Consider the following 15,013-nt stretch of genomic DNA (forward strand, 5'->3'; position numbering starts at 1 on the left):
ATTAGAATGAAAACTTTGGTAATTCTTTACGGATCCATACCTTGAACAATTCTGTGGTGAGACTAATGTGGCACATGTGTATAGTATGGCCAATCTAGAGTTTTCAGTTTCAAATCTTGGCCTTTCTGCATAAAAACTGTGTAAATTACTAACTTCATTGTGCCTCATTTTTCTCATTTGTCAAATAGGGGAGATGATAACATACTCTAGAAGGTTGTTCTGAGAACTGATGAGTTAATACCTAAAAACTACTTAGAACAGGAATGGGCACATAGTAAGCACTCAATAAATATTAGCTTTAAAAAATCCAAGTTGAAGATCTATATGCTTTTGAAGAATTTTTGTTTTCCTGCAGTATAGATAGTAACTGTAAATCTTTAAAATATATTTAGAATTTGCTAGCTGACAATTTCTATAAAAATATATCATATCATTATAAATTGTGATCCCATACTATAAAATATAGAAGACACATAAAAGCATAAATTTATAAGGCTAGCTCAGGTACCTATCAGTAATACTATAGACAGCACAGTACATAAAAGTGACAGCAAGCTTCACTGTCTCTATAGTAACCATGGAATTCAAAGTTGCCTGAAAAATATTTTAAACCTATGAATTTTCATAGAACTATACATGTGATAATGGTAGGGTCTTTTAGTAGAGCAAAAATACTTTATAAAGACTTTAATGGATATAAAGAAAAATTATTCTAGGCACTAAACTTTTATGTATTAGTTGAAAATACTTTTTCCAAAATAATCAGTTTAATGTAATTAATAATTTGAGTCTTGAGACCAGAAGCTTGTTTGTTTTCTGCATCTATCAGTAATAATTAACTTATCTAAACCTCAGTTTTTCTCATATGTATAATGGAGATAATAATACATAGGCTTTTGAAAGTCAAATTAGGTAATGTATATTCAAGCATTGATTTTATTATAGGATGCACTAGAGTACCAAATGACTGTCATTTCCAACACAGTGAAATTCCAATGGAAGTTATTCAGTCTAATAAAGAAGCTGTGTCTTCTAATGAATTTGAGAAATAGTATACACTTAGCAGCTACTCTCAGGGCTTTCACATATTCCTTAGGCTTTCCTAATAACAAGCTGGAGCTGGCTTCCCCTGTCTGTGTTGGAAGTGCCTGGAATTCACATCCTTCTGGAGTCAAACTCTTCTCATGGCTGACAGCAGGTGGCAGATATAAAGTGTTTCTGTTCCTCAGATAGGACAGAACTGAAATGTAGGTTCTACCTGTTATCTCAAAGTTTCCCTAAAGAGCTATGATCCATTTTCTCTCAGTAGATTTTGGCTTAATGACACACTCTATTGGATGTCTTTTCTTTGTCATCTTCCATTCCCTACCTGTGTTTTCTGCATCTCTCCGAAATGACACTAGCATTTGAATCCTCTTTTGAGTGTCTTCTTTTGGAGGATCCAAATTAAGGTGGAAGAATTGCATAATTTGTAGGAATACATAATTAGTTTTGCATAGTAAGGGCTTCAAGAAGTCCAGAAAGACTAACTAACTCACTGATTTTAGTTTCTTAGTTTTCAAACTTTCTTACACCATCTGTAAGTAGTTTGGGTTAAGTCAGGGGTTTTCAATCATTTTTAGCAATACACACCTTTCAAAGACTGAAATTTTACATGGAATTGCAAATTACAAATAGTCTTTTAAAGTGTGTGTGTATATATATATATATATATATATATATATATATATATATATATAATTCTTTTATATATGTAATGTATGACAATAACTTGTTATAAGGAAATAAAAGAGACCAACCTGACTATTTGGATTAATACCTGAAATTTAAAATTACTATTATGAACAGCAATTGAAGTGTTTATCAGCCACATCAATAAATTTATTTACTTATGTATTTTATTTGGTTCTACAGTATTGAAGTCATAAACTTAAATACTTATCGGTAACAACAAGTTTAAGTGGTTAGCTTTGAAATTTCAGAAATATTTTCAATTGAATTGAACAAAAACTTTGAAAAGATGTAATAGAAACTGTTAATAACATTTATAATTATAATGCACAAATTAAAAAAATAAATTCATGATAAATAAACTGTAAGCACTAAAGTTAAATCAATGTCATCTTATAAAGCTGCTCACATATCATCATTGCTAAGCTTTCAAATAAGGGGAGGATTTCATGTTTATGTGTTTAAGTCAGTATAGATGTTCACTATTTCATAGGGCAGTACTTTTCTATTTTTCCTGATATCACCAATAAATCTTTAATATTGCAATTTATATACTTGAGATATTTTAATGTCTGTGTTGTCAGAAATTTAAATTTGCAACTAAGTCTGCCCATTTATTTTGTTTAGCATACTAGCTTCCAAGGTTTAGTTTATTTCATTAATGGTAACATATCTCTAGTTGTGAATACTATGACTTTGTAACTCTAATATGCCAAACTGATCTCATGCCACTTATTAAAGCTATCAGGTAGGTAAAGAAATCATGTTTCTGATATATTTAGTTAGTGAGGCTTATTTTATAAACAAACAAATGCATTTTCATTTAAAATAATTATACAATAAATATTTATATTTTGGTCAACAATAACCAGAAAAGCTCAGTATAAAATGTAAATTAAGCTACTTTTGGCTTCTTTAATTCCAAATAATCCCAAAACTAGAGAATATTAAGAATGGATACTAATTGTGTGATTTGTCCAACTTGGTTTTGAAATACCTTGCGTGATTTCAGTATTGGCACTCATCTACAGAACATTTATTTGAATATATTTTAACCAGCATTTTAATAGAAACTTTGACTCTTCTATGTCACACATTTTTTTTCAGATTGATGGTATGTTAAAAATAGGTTTAAATACTTAATTTTTCTCATGTCTGTGTGCACTGATTTTTTTAAAGTAATAAATCTCTTTTATGTTTTCTTCCATAAACTTATGCAAAAACAACAGGAGAACTCTAAAATGTCTTTTTTTTTTCAAATTGATCTGAAAAGAACTATGTGAATGGGGACATCAAATTAATTATTTGTGTACATTCTTCAATTTTATCTGGATTATATTTGTCATAAAGGAAAACTAATTTCATTATTCAGTCCTGTGTCTCCAACTCATTGTACTTTGGCATGCCAGCAGAGTAGGCTTTAATAAACTCCACTTCAATCACCTCAATGCTGTGTGTTCCTTCATATGAAATGTAGATTTTAACTTTGAATGATTCCTGAAATGCATTTTTGTTGTTTTGTTCCTGAAATGTAATTTTGTTATATACCTACAAAGGCACATCTACAAAGTCCTGGGTTTGCATAGGAAACAATCTTAGATCTATTCTTTACAAGGAAGTACAAATGGACTCAAAGTTTGGATATCCTGCGTTCTCCCTTTCACCCGTATTATTTAGGGAATGATTTGGTTTGCAGGGGCCAGAGATAGAAAGTTTTCCCTCAGGCTTGTCATCTATCAAATGAAATTAATGCTGTTCTCAAATCAGATAGGATGAAACAAATAAATGTTTTATAATGTCCTTTGAAACCACAAAGGACCAACTATGAAGTTTAACTATGTTGTTTATAAACCAGGAGGACAGAGATGGCTAGGATATTTGGAGAATCAGTACAAGTTATTCAGTATTGATTTAGGTAACAAAGTTTTGAAATAGGATTTATTTACTTACTTATGTGTATATTCAGCAAATGTTTATTACTTATGGCATGTGCTATCTAGGCTCTGAAAACTGAAAAAAAGTCTCAAATCCTACCATCTTCAGTGTTATGATATGGAAGTACAGGGTAGTATGAGAGCATTTAGTAGAAGAAACTAATATGGTCTTCTTGGTTAAAGTGACAGGGAAGGTTATTTCAAGTATATTGGGATATTTATGCCATGAAATTTTATCCACAGTAATTGGGATCCAAATATTAGAAGCAGTTTTCTCAGATGTAAGGAAACAATCACTAGATCATGTATTTTAGAAGAGCCATGGTTTTGATGTCAACACTGTGTCTGAGTTCATTTATATCTTTAACTCAAAACTAAGTCCTAGGTGAAGGACTGATGATGTCTTTTAGAGAGAATTTAGACCCAAGTTTCAAATGCAGATCCCAATCATTATCTGTTTCATTTATACCATAGAAATGAATGGTTATGAAATAGCCATATCTGTACCTACACTGTCACAGTAGAAAGAGCTACTGAGTAATAGTTTTAGTAATACATAGATGTCTTTACTTTTTTTATCTAGAATATAAAGGCTTTTCTATAAGGTGTTGACTCAGGTTCAGAGTGGTAGGGACATGATGAATGAGAAAGCAGGCTTTAGAAAGAAGTCTTCAGTAGATATTTAATTGGATACTACTTCTTTCAATTTATTAATGAGGATTTAAATATGAAATAAAATATTTTACCTCTTACCTCACTCCCTCTAATTTTTAGTCTTCACTCTTGGGGCTTCCTGATTGTTATTAATCAGTTTCCTGAAGAGCCCCACATTGCTTCTACCTACGGAGGAGGTCATTATACTATAGACCATATACCCGTTCTCCATGGGCTGCTGTAGGCTGCTGGGTGAGCATCAGCACAGAGGAGTTGGTGGTGATGTTCCAGGAGAAGAGAGGCAGAAAATGTGAGTGGGTGGATTCCCAAGACTCATTTTCATCTACTTTGAAATTTTCCTGTGGCCAGGCTTGAATGTGGGATATTTTACAACTTAACTCTCAGGTCTTATTTTTATTGTTGTAAACAGTTGCATATATCCACAGTAGAAAAAGAAGGACAAGGAGGAGTAAGTAGATTGAAAAACAAATTGGAGTATAAAGACATTTTCGAGCACTGAGATCAGTTAATTTACATCCTTATTTGCAGATAAAAAAACAGAAGTCAACAAAGTAGATATGTATTTATTCTGGAAATCAGAAGCCCAAACCAAAAGTTTTGTATTGTTTACCTTAAATAACCAATAAGCTTTTCCTCCTTTTCCCCCTTCTCTGGAAACTTTGTAAAACAACTTGTTGAATCAATCTCACCTGTGGAACCCCCATGGCATGCGAGCTCTAGGAGCCTACATGTCCAGGTCTCCTGGTCATGCAGGAAATGTTTGTGTTTGGGGTAGTGCTAATGGTGGTAAGGGTATAGCCACACACATTTAGAAAATTCAAAATGCATTTGGTCCTAAGAAATTAACTCCACACCCAGTTTCTAAACCCTTGTGTATTTCAAGAGAATCTTAATCCATATGTTCCTGATTTGCTTTCACTAAGTCATCTGCATGTTGTTGGTTAGCAAGCGTCCTTTGATGTCTAAGAATAATTCTGAGTGATTTTTATGTCTCTCTGAGCCTTTGTTCTTTCAAGAGGCAGGAGGTGCTCTGCCTGCATGCATGGTACTCTCCCTGTAACAGTCTAAAGTTCCCTGAAATTTGGAAAGGAGACAAAGTGAATCCTAAGTGACCAAAATCTCACTCTTTCCACTAGAGAACAGTGTCTTGTCAGGATCAAGAAAAGAAAATGGCTATCAACACTGCAGCATCCCTTGATTTTGTATTTGATCCTTCTGAATGGGCAAATTGATTCCTCTTGGATTGCTGAAAAGGATAGTTTATTAAAATATTATTTTATGTTTGTTATCCTTTCATTTAGTTTTATTTCCTCATTTCACACTAGTCAGGCCCTTAATAATCCCCCGCTTCACAGTATTTTTTTGGTAGGGCCAAGAACAGAATCCTAAACTTTTTGAAGTCACTATCTAAGTACCCCATTAAAATCATAATGAGGTATATTAGAAAGTAAAAGGAGACAATTGTTTTTTAAAGCAGGGAGTTTAGGGAGAGAATCCCTTTTGTTGATATGGGAATTGAAAATAGTGGGTCCTTTTGGAGTGGTCTACCTTACTAGTAAAGTCCTAGAGAGAGGACAAATATGTCAGAAGACATGGCCCAGGGAACTACACTTGGAGTTCAGAAGTTCCTAATCAGGTCTAGTTTCCTACATTCCATGCAGAGCAGAGAAGCTGCTAAACTGCATGTGACCTACAGGAGCCACGTGGACTGACTCCCTGGACATTGCAGGAGAGGCCATTGTGGAAGAGTGTGAGAATTCCCAGATTCTCTGGCACTACACAGGACTTTGGGACCTTTCCTTCCGTTAGGGGCAGTAATGACTAACAGAGACTTTCCTTCAGTTTAGCTATAATCACCTTGAAATGACATAAAGAAAATGTGGATGTGTGATAATTCTTGATACCTGAGTTTGTGTACTAAACTTCATTTCTGCTACACTCATTTTTATTTTTGAGTGCCATAAATATCACCGTATCAGCTGGGTGATGCTGTCTTGTGTCATGTTCTTGAGTGGGTGAGGTGGGCAATTAACTTTTATAGGATGTCTTAGTAAATGGTAAGCACTGTACTAATTGTTTAAATGAATTATCTCATTTAATATTTGTGATAATTCTATAAGGCAGAAACTTGTATTATCCCCATTTTACAGGTAAGGAAGCTGAGGTTTGGTAAGAGGGCAACTTTCCAATATCTATCTATCTATCTATCTATCTATCTATCTATCTATCTATCTATCTATTTATTTATCTATCGATCTCTATATATAATATATCTAGTAAGTGATCAAGCCAGGACCCGATTCAAGACTAATTGATTCTAATGTCTGTGTTCTTATCTCAGTTTTATACTTCTTTTAGTGATCTATAAAGCAGGGATCTAGTAGGGGAAGAAATTCAAATTCAAAAGGAGAAGTCTCATGAATCTGGAATTAGCAGTCAGGGGTGGGTTCAGAAAGAGGTGGGGCTTAAAATGAATCTTAGAAGAGTAAAGTTGTAACATAACTCAAACATCATTTAATTTGTCCCCTAATCTTTACACTTTGGAAACCAAGCCCTCACACATGGACCAAATTTAGGCAAGCAGAGGATAAAGGCAGAAAAACATGATTGAAGATATGGAGGTGGGAATGCTGATAGCATATTCATTTTTACAGCAAGAAACTCAACCAGAGTCCAACCTGGAAGTGATTTGGGCAGAGAAGTAACTTGCAGTGGACATTGGGACAGCAAGAGTACAGAAATCACAGAGGTTCATTCTAGGACATAGCTATGAACTTTATTTCAAAGTATATTTTCTACCTAAGGCTTATTTCTGTATCCCAGGCCTCATCTAAGTAAAAAATGTTATCTTGATAGGCATTGTTATTCTGCGCTTTTCACATAAGCCCCAGCCCAGCATCCTAGTCATTCAGAATTTGAGAACTGTTGCAATACAAAGGGTGAGTCTGATACCTGGCAGTCATGGGAGAGTCTAGAACAGAGAAGAGGCCCATAAGTATTTGTTAGGTAGTAGAACATAGATTGGATACCAGACATGTCAGCCTTTTGTGGGCATCAGTTACATTATATCCCAGGGCTTATCATCACAGAGCCTACTGTGAGTGCTGTGGGAACACATGGGAACTGCTGAACAAGGATTCATTTTAAAAAAGAACTTGGTGACTGTCTCTATCAGAGAGCTCAAGTCAATCACTAATCCTGTCACTGTACCTCATGAATAGTTCTCAACTACTTCCAGGTTCTTCTCCATTCTCACAGGCCTAGCTCACTACTGCTGCCTTCTGGCTGTTTCCCTGACCTAATCTTCCTCAGCTCCCCTCCCCCATGTGTTTCCCAGTGTTGAGAGTGATTATTGTAAAATGCAAAACTCACCATGTCCTTGTTCTGCTGAAATGTGTTTAATGGTTTCCCATTACTCTCAGAATAGCTTAAATTTATTTATAAAGGACACAGGTTCTTTCATGGCCTAGCCTTTATTGCTTCTAAATTCCTTTCTCTCTCTACTCTCTGTACCTCTTGGTCTCAGCTATGCCAGACTTGGATCACACTCTTTTTACAACTTTGAATTTTGCCCATGCTCTGCTCTTTCTGAAACACAGATTCTTTTCCCTCATCTCTGATTACCTTGATTTCATATAATGAGGGTAGTTTAAGGGTTGGGTTGGTATGAGGGAGTGGTGAGCCATTCTGCAAAGACCCTTGGGTGGGAAAATGTCACTTAAGGTGGCGGCCCATATGCTAAGCAAGGACCTTACAGAACCCAGGGGTGCTTAACCACTGAGCCCATCCCCAGGTCTTTTATACATGTTATTTAGACACAGGGTCTCCCGGAGTTGCTTAGGAGCTTGCTAAGTTGGTGAGACCAGCTTTGTGCTCTGATCCTCCTGCCATGGTCCCCAGGCTGCTGGAATTATAGGAGTATGCCACTGAGCCTGGTTGAGGTCTTCCTCATATGTTGAGGTCTTTCTCATTGTTCTTGACATTTTTGCCTAACATGCAGGGAAGGCTTATCTTATCTACTGTTCAAACTCAGCAGCTAGCACGATGCTTAGTTTGCAGGAGGTCCTCATGGAATGCTTGCTGAACATGTGAGTGATTGAAAGAGATGGCAGAGCCGAGGAGGACTCCGGAGCTCTCACTCCTCAACACCTTCCACCTTAACTTTAAGGAGACTTAAGAGTCTTCTTTTTCTATCAGGGCAAAAACAATGGTGAATAAAACTCTCAAATGGAAACTTTTAAGCTAAAGTCCTGTCTTTAATGTGCAGAAGTCGACAGCTCTTCCAATTACAGGAATAATGATCAGATTGTGTATAACAACACTGGAACTAGTATCTATCAACTCCGAATTGGATAAATCATGTCAGAACAGAGGGCAACCCTGTTGTTCACTAAATGGTGTTTTTTTGCCATTTAAAAGGAACCTTTGTTCCACTGGGAGAGGGAGAGGCAGGGAACAGAGTGCCTCGATCCTGGGAAGAAACAGCAACCTACTTTGTTGACTTTCTGTTTGTGAGATATATAGTCAGCATTTCTAATGAATCTGCTCGAAGCGGCTGGAATATTATGATTTATAGCACCTTCCCACTCTCTATCATAGCATTTTATTAGATGGATGGGAAGCTGGTAGTAATGAGGTTAGGAATGAGAAAGCATCCATCAAGCCCTGCTACATCTTCTCAGGAAAGACAACACACTATCTCATATGTCACAGGCAGTGATCTAGGTCACGATGATATAAAATGCGTGATTAAAACCAAGCATTTGACACTAGATAATAGGCATCTAGTTAAAAAATAGCTCTAGTGTTCCCGACTTTTAATTAAACCCAACTCGTAAATATGCACTGTGGTAAATATACTGCAGAATGGGGCTTGTTTATATTCCACCACATAACAATTACCTCCAGAATGGGTGCTTTATTTCACTACATGGTGTTATTAGTCAGGCGATGGACTGAAATACAAATGTTAAGCCAGTAATGTCAGACAGGCAGGCCCCAGCAGCTCCATCCACTCGACTCCAGCTCACCCCTCCCACCTGCCCTTGTCCTGCCTTCTTCTCCAGTATCCTCTCACCCTGTCCACAAAGTTATCAATCTAAATAAAGCATGCTCAATCATTTCCAGCAATCTTTCTCAGTGCCTTTGATTACATCAGTAGTGACTGGAAGAGAGACGATCTTTTAAATACATAACCTTGGCATTCAGTAAATCTGTCCTGTTAACAGGTTTATTCCTTGACAGGGGATTCATTTATGAGACAGATTTTAAAATATCATATCTAGCACTAGAATACTAATGTAAAGTTAGACAGGAAAGGGTTAGGAACCAGGCTAATTGAGAAGTTTTCAAAACTGTGTTGGGTATTTGGAAATCTTAGAGTAGACTATGTGCAGAGCACAGGTGTGGGATCTAGATTTAACTGGCCATTTGACACTTGTCCCATGTTAGCCATGAAAATTTGTTGAATTTTCAATTTGAAAAATGAAGGAATTAAATAATTTTTCCTAATATCTCTTCTTTTTTGGTGGCTTATGAATCCATTCAGCTAGCATGCCTCAGACTTCAACAACAAATCTCTTGAAGATTTTGTTAAAATGAAAATTCTAATTCAACAGATCTCAGTGGGGCCTGAGATTCTGTGTTTCTGCACAGGTTTCCAGAAGATACTAACACTGCTGATCCTCAGACCACAACTTGAGTAGTAAAGTATTAAAAGAGAGGGATCATTTGTCACTATAGTAAGGCTTAAATCTTGGGTCTCCCCTGACCCCTCTCAAAGTAATTATCATTTTTGTAGTGCCCATCAGCAGAATGCCTAGCTTCTTTGAAAGGCATGGTAGTAGAACAACTATCTTTTGGCTTACAATATTCTTAAGATAATTCTTGAATATATGACTGCCCTTGTGAAATTCAGCTTAATTCAGTTAATATTTCTTATGTCACAATCCAATTTAGTAACCTGTTTCTGTGATCAAACAATTCTGTCAGAGCAGTTCTTAGTCCTCTTAGATCCCACATGTTCACATTTAACTTCTCTCTTCCTCTGATCTGAAAGGGGATGAGGAACAGCTGATCACCTGTGGAAGTCATTTATTCTAAATTGGCACCAGCAGACTGTGTGCCTTAGAGCAAGAAAATTCTGTTAATAAATAAGAAGCTAACCCTGTCCCCCAAGACTTGTGTCTCCTCAGAGCTGGGGAGCAAAGGTTTCATATGCAGGACAGTCAAGCAGTTAAGCAGTCACAAACAGCTGAGGCTGGGAGACTATGAACTGCCTGTGTGCACGTGGGATAAAAAGAGTTTCCTCTTGCATGAAATTTAACTTATTATTTTATTTCCTTTTAATATGAAGATCAGACCTCTATTCTCCTTCTTTTATTTTCACTCAGTTTTGATGTGATTGCTGTAATTATGTGTCAGCTATTACCAAGCACATTCTAATTACTCCATTTATTGCTAGAATTACTGTTACTACATACTGCTTTGTTCATTAGTGATCTCTGAAGGGACTTCCTTGCACATGTCACACTTTAGAGACAGTCTGATTTTCCATGATGTGTGAAGCTCAAAAGCACTATTATTTTGAACAAATTCACAAGATTAACATGTGATTTTCAATAGGATTTTCTTGACTAATGTAGTGCAACACTTTCCATTGCTGAACGTGATGTTGCTAGGAAAAATATCAATCTCATTATTTGACAAGAGTACAAAAAAAGAGGAACAGTTATGAATCAATATTTTTCTTTCAGCTCTTACAGATAGCATATAGTGCTTTAATTTTCAAATCACTAAATTTCATTATTGATTTTTGCTTTTTACCACATGGACTATTAAACTTTGTGATTTTAAATCTGGCTTTCAGTATTGACATATAGTGTTACCTTTTTTTCTTCTCTCTCTCTCTCTCTCTCTCTCTCTCTCTCTCTCTTTTTGTCCCAGGTATTAAACTCAGTGGTGCTTCACCATTGAACCATAATCCCCAGACCTTTCTATTTATTTATTTTTAAAGTTTTGAGACTGTATCTCACTAAGTTGTGAGGCAGGCTTCGAATTGTAATCTTCCTGCCTCAGCCTCCTGAGCCTCTGGGTACACCGGCCACCGTGCCCTGGCATATAGTATTATATTAAGCAACGGGTCATTTGGGTCACTTAAATCTCACTTTTATTTATCTGTAAAATGATTTGAATAGAGTTATTTCTCAATGTTCTAATGATATTGTGAATTTAACATTTTGATTTTATATGTCAGTAGACCAAAATGTTGAGAAAGCAAAGGCTACTAGATTTAACACATTTTTAGTAGTTTTACATAATCTAGTCTTTTTATTGAAAATCAGTTCTATACCTAATGAATTCATTAAAAATGTAGAAATACAACCTAATTTAACTGTATTAGTTTTATACTTTTTGTGTATCAATTATTTCATTTTTTATGATATATTTTTCTGATTCTAAAATTTATCTCTTATTACCCAAATATCCATTAAACCGACCAGAGAAATATAATTTCCATTTGGAAACTAAAGATAAATGTTTATGGAAATATTTTATAACCTACTGAGTAAGACACCCTGAATGCAAAGGAAGTGAACACTATTTAAAAACATTGTCTACAAATGTAATTGTACACACTTGCTTTGTACTTGTGATAAAATTTAAAAGGAACAGATTATGAAATAAAATGTTAACAGAATGACATTTTGGGATGAAGAATTTCTTGAGAGGCAGGGAGAATTAAATTAGAAGATAAGCAATATTAATTAAAAGAAATATAAAAAAATAAAGTATACCACTAGAATTAATATCTGTAGAAAATAAGATGAGAAGTTTGAAAAACAAATTTTAAGCTCAGCTAAAACACAAAGGAACCAGTTTAAAAGGCAAAGATATGTAATAGATGGTTATTTATAAGTATATCAGAATATAGATATGATATCTATAATAAATGAAATTGTTCTGACTAGTAAAAGCACCTAAAATAAAGGAACTCACTATAATCCAGAACAATGGGAATAAATTCAGTGAGAGAAACCTATTATCATATTCTGAAAGAATGATTAAATTTAATTACAAGGACATCCTGCAAACAACTATTCTGAAATAATAAAAAAAATGAACAATCGGATATGTTTCAGACTTTTCCTTTACAAAAGCATTAGTGATAGGAGACCATGAAATAATTGTGTATATAGCATTTTAATCCAATAATTTGACATCAATCAAATTGTCAATTGTGAGGGAAATCAGCAAAGAATATCAGATAGACAGTGGCTAAAAACAGTTTAGTCAATTGCATTTCCTAGGGAAAAATTAATCAAAGACATATAGCTTACATATTAATTAAAACCTAAATATAGGGGGAGGAGTCATAGCTTAAGAAACACTACCAGAAAATTTAAAACCAGGTAAATTTTTTTTTCCTGAACTCAGACTTCATCATAATCTACCACAATTTAAATTTGTGTGTTTGTGTGTATGTGTGTATATGTGTGTGTGTGTGTGTGTGTGTTTGTGTGTGTGTGTGGTTCTGGGGATAGAACCAGGGCTGTGCACATGTGAGGCAAGCACTGTACCACTCTGCTACCACCCCAGTCCCTAACAGAAGGTAAATTTAATATTAAATAACATTATTTGTTGTAGAGTAACAAATAATATGAATATTCTAATTATTAAAAGAAAAGTATACAATGTGAAAATTTAGTCTAGAAGCTTAATTATACAAACTAAAACAAAATGGTGAGAAAATAGTTAAATAGGATTAATTTCCTCATTTTACATAGGGAAGTCATTGGCTGTTGATAATTAAAAAAATTGTTCAAATTTGGTAAAAATTGTTCAAAAATGGTAAAACTGCAATGCTTAGACTTTAAAAAGCCAAAAACTTGTAAGTCGTTAAAGATTTTAGAAATGTAATACATTTTTACTCTAAAAAGTCAAAAACTTGTAAGTCATTAAAGATTTTAGAAATGTAATACATGTCAAGAAAACTTAAGGAACAGGAAGAATAAAACAAAATCACAATTGTTTACTCTTCAAGAAAATGGATATAACTATGTAAAATCTTGCTACAGGAAAATAACTGGGATTAAATAAACTGAGCTTCATACTCAGTTGTAATATTATTATGCGGGTAAGACAATCTCTTAAATATACTATGGTTAAGAAATAAGTAATTTTTATTTACTTTAATATTATTAGGTGATATTTTACATTAAATATTTATTGTAAAATAAAATCAGAAAGAAAAATAAACCTAAAATAAAATCAGAAAGAAAAAGAATATTGTTGTGTGATATTAATAGAAAAATGCAAAAGAACAAAGTAGTTGATATTAAATTAATATTAAAAAATGTAGATTTCAAGTTATTTGAATAAAGAAGTGCAAGGCAAACAAACTTTAAACATTATTAGCTCACATTGAAAAAATGGTAAAACTGCAATTGAGTTTGTATATGTCATGAACTTTACTTGACAAATGATATGTAGCTTAAAATGAAATGAAAAAATATTAGAAATACAAGGAGATGATATAATTATGATGGCAACACAAGTGTTACCATATTATCTCTAGTTCTTGACAGATAAAATAGAAAAAAGTATAATTAAGAAAATAAAGGATGAACAAAAATTATTATTAAATAGAAATGTATCTAATTTTATGTAAATAAAATATTTTGGTTTGGCCTAAATGCTTCTGAAACATTGATCATGAGTTATGTCACAAAGTCTCAATTAAGTCACTCAAATTATACCTTTTATAAGACTGTTGATCACCTGACCAAAATACAATGTAAATATTAACTAGCCCAATAACCAAGAATATAAACAAACTAAAGAAGAAATTTATACATGTAAGATAATCTCTTAATTATACTATGGTTAAGAAATAAATTAAAGATTAAATTACTGTTTCATTAGAAAACAATGAGAGTGTCCCAAGTGAAGTTTCCTGTTAAATGATCCAAATTATAATCCAGAAGTAAAGTATTTGCTAAAACTATTTAATTATAAAACAAATAGAGAAAAGGGAGTTATTAAATGCTTTAATATGTGGATAAGATAAACAAAATAGCAGAAGGAATTACCAAGAATAAACTTAAGAATTAAAGGCTATAAAAAATAAAGAAAATAAATTTAAGAACTGACTCTTTAGGAGAATTAGTGTATTCTCTTAAAAGAGAACATTGTATTTAAGAGACTATTAATATAAAGAGAAATTTTATTAGTTATTCTTATTTCAAAATGTTGATAGTCTATAACCAACAGAATAAACACAAAGAGGCAGAAAAGCCCACAGGCACAAAATTTGAAACTAAATGTAATTGATGTCTGAATTTTACATTCTCAAAACATTCTTCACTTGATTTTTATGATGCTCCACTCACTGAACTTCCTTCTTGTTTCCTGGGCACAGCTTTGTTTCTTTGAAGGTCACTTTTCCTCTGTTGAGGCCTCCAAATATGGGAGTTTCTTACAGTTGATCCTTAGCTCTCCTCTCTCACAGCTATCACTAGCATTCACATATCTCTGCTTCACACACTCACACATTCCAGCCTTACAGTTCCACCTATATCTGTCCATTGAAATTTGTGTATCCGTTTAGTGTTCTTCTTGGGACTGTGATGGTATTTCACCTTTAGCATATGCAAAATTGAACTTTTAATTGC

The sequence above is a fragment of the Callospermophilus lateralis genome, chromosome 2 (assembly GCF_048772815.1).
Source record: "Callospermophilus lateralis isolate mCalLat2 chromosome 2, mCalLat2.hap1, whole genome shotgun sequence".
Lineage (NCBI taxonomy): Eukaryota > Metazoa > Chordata > Mammalia > Rodentia > Sciuridae > Callospermophilus > Callospermophilus lateralis.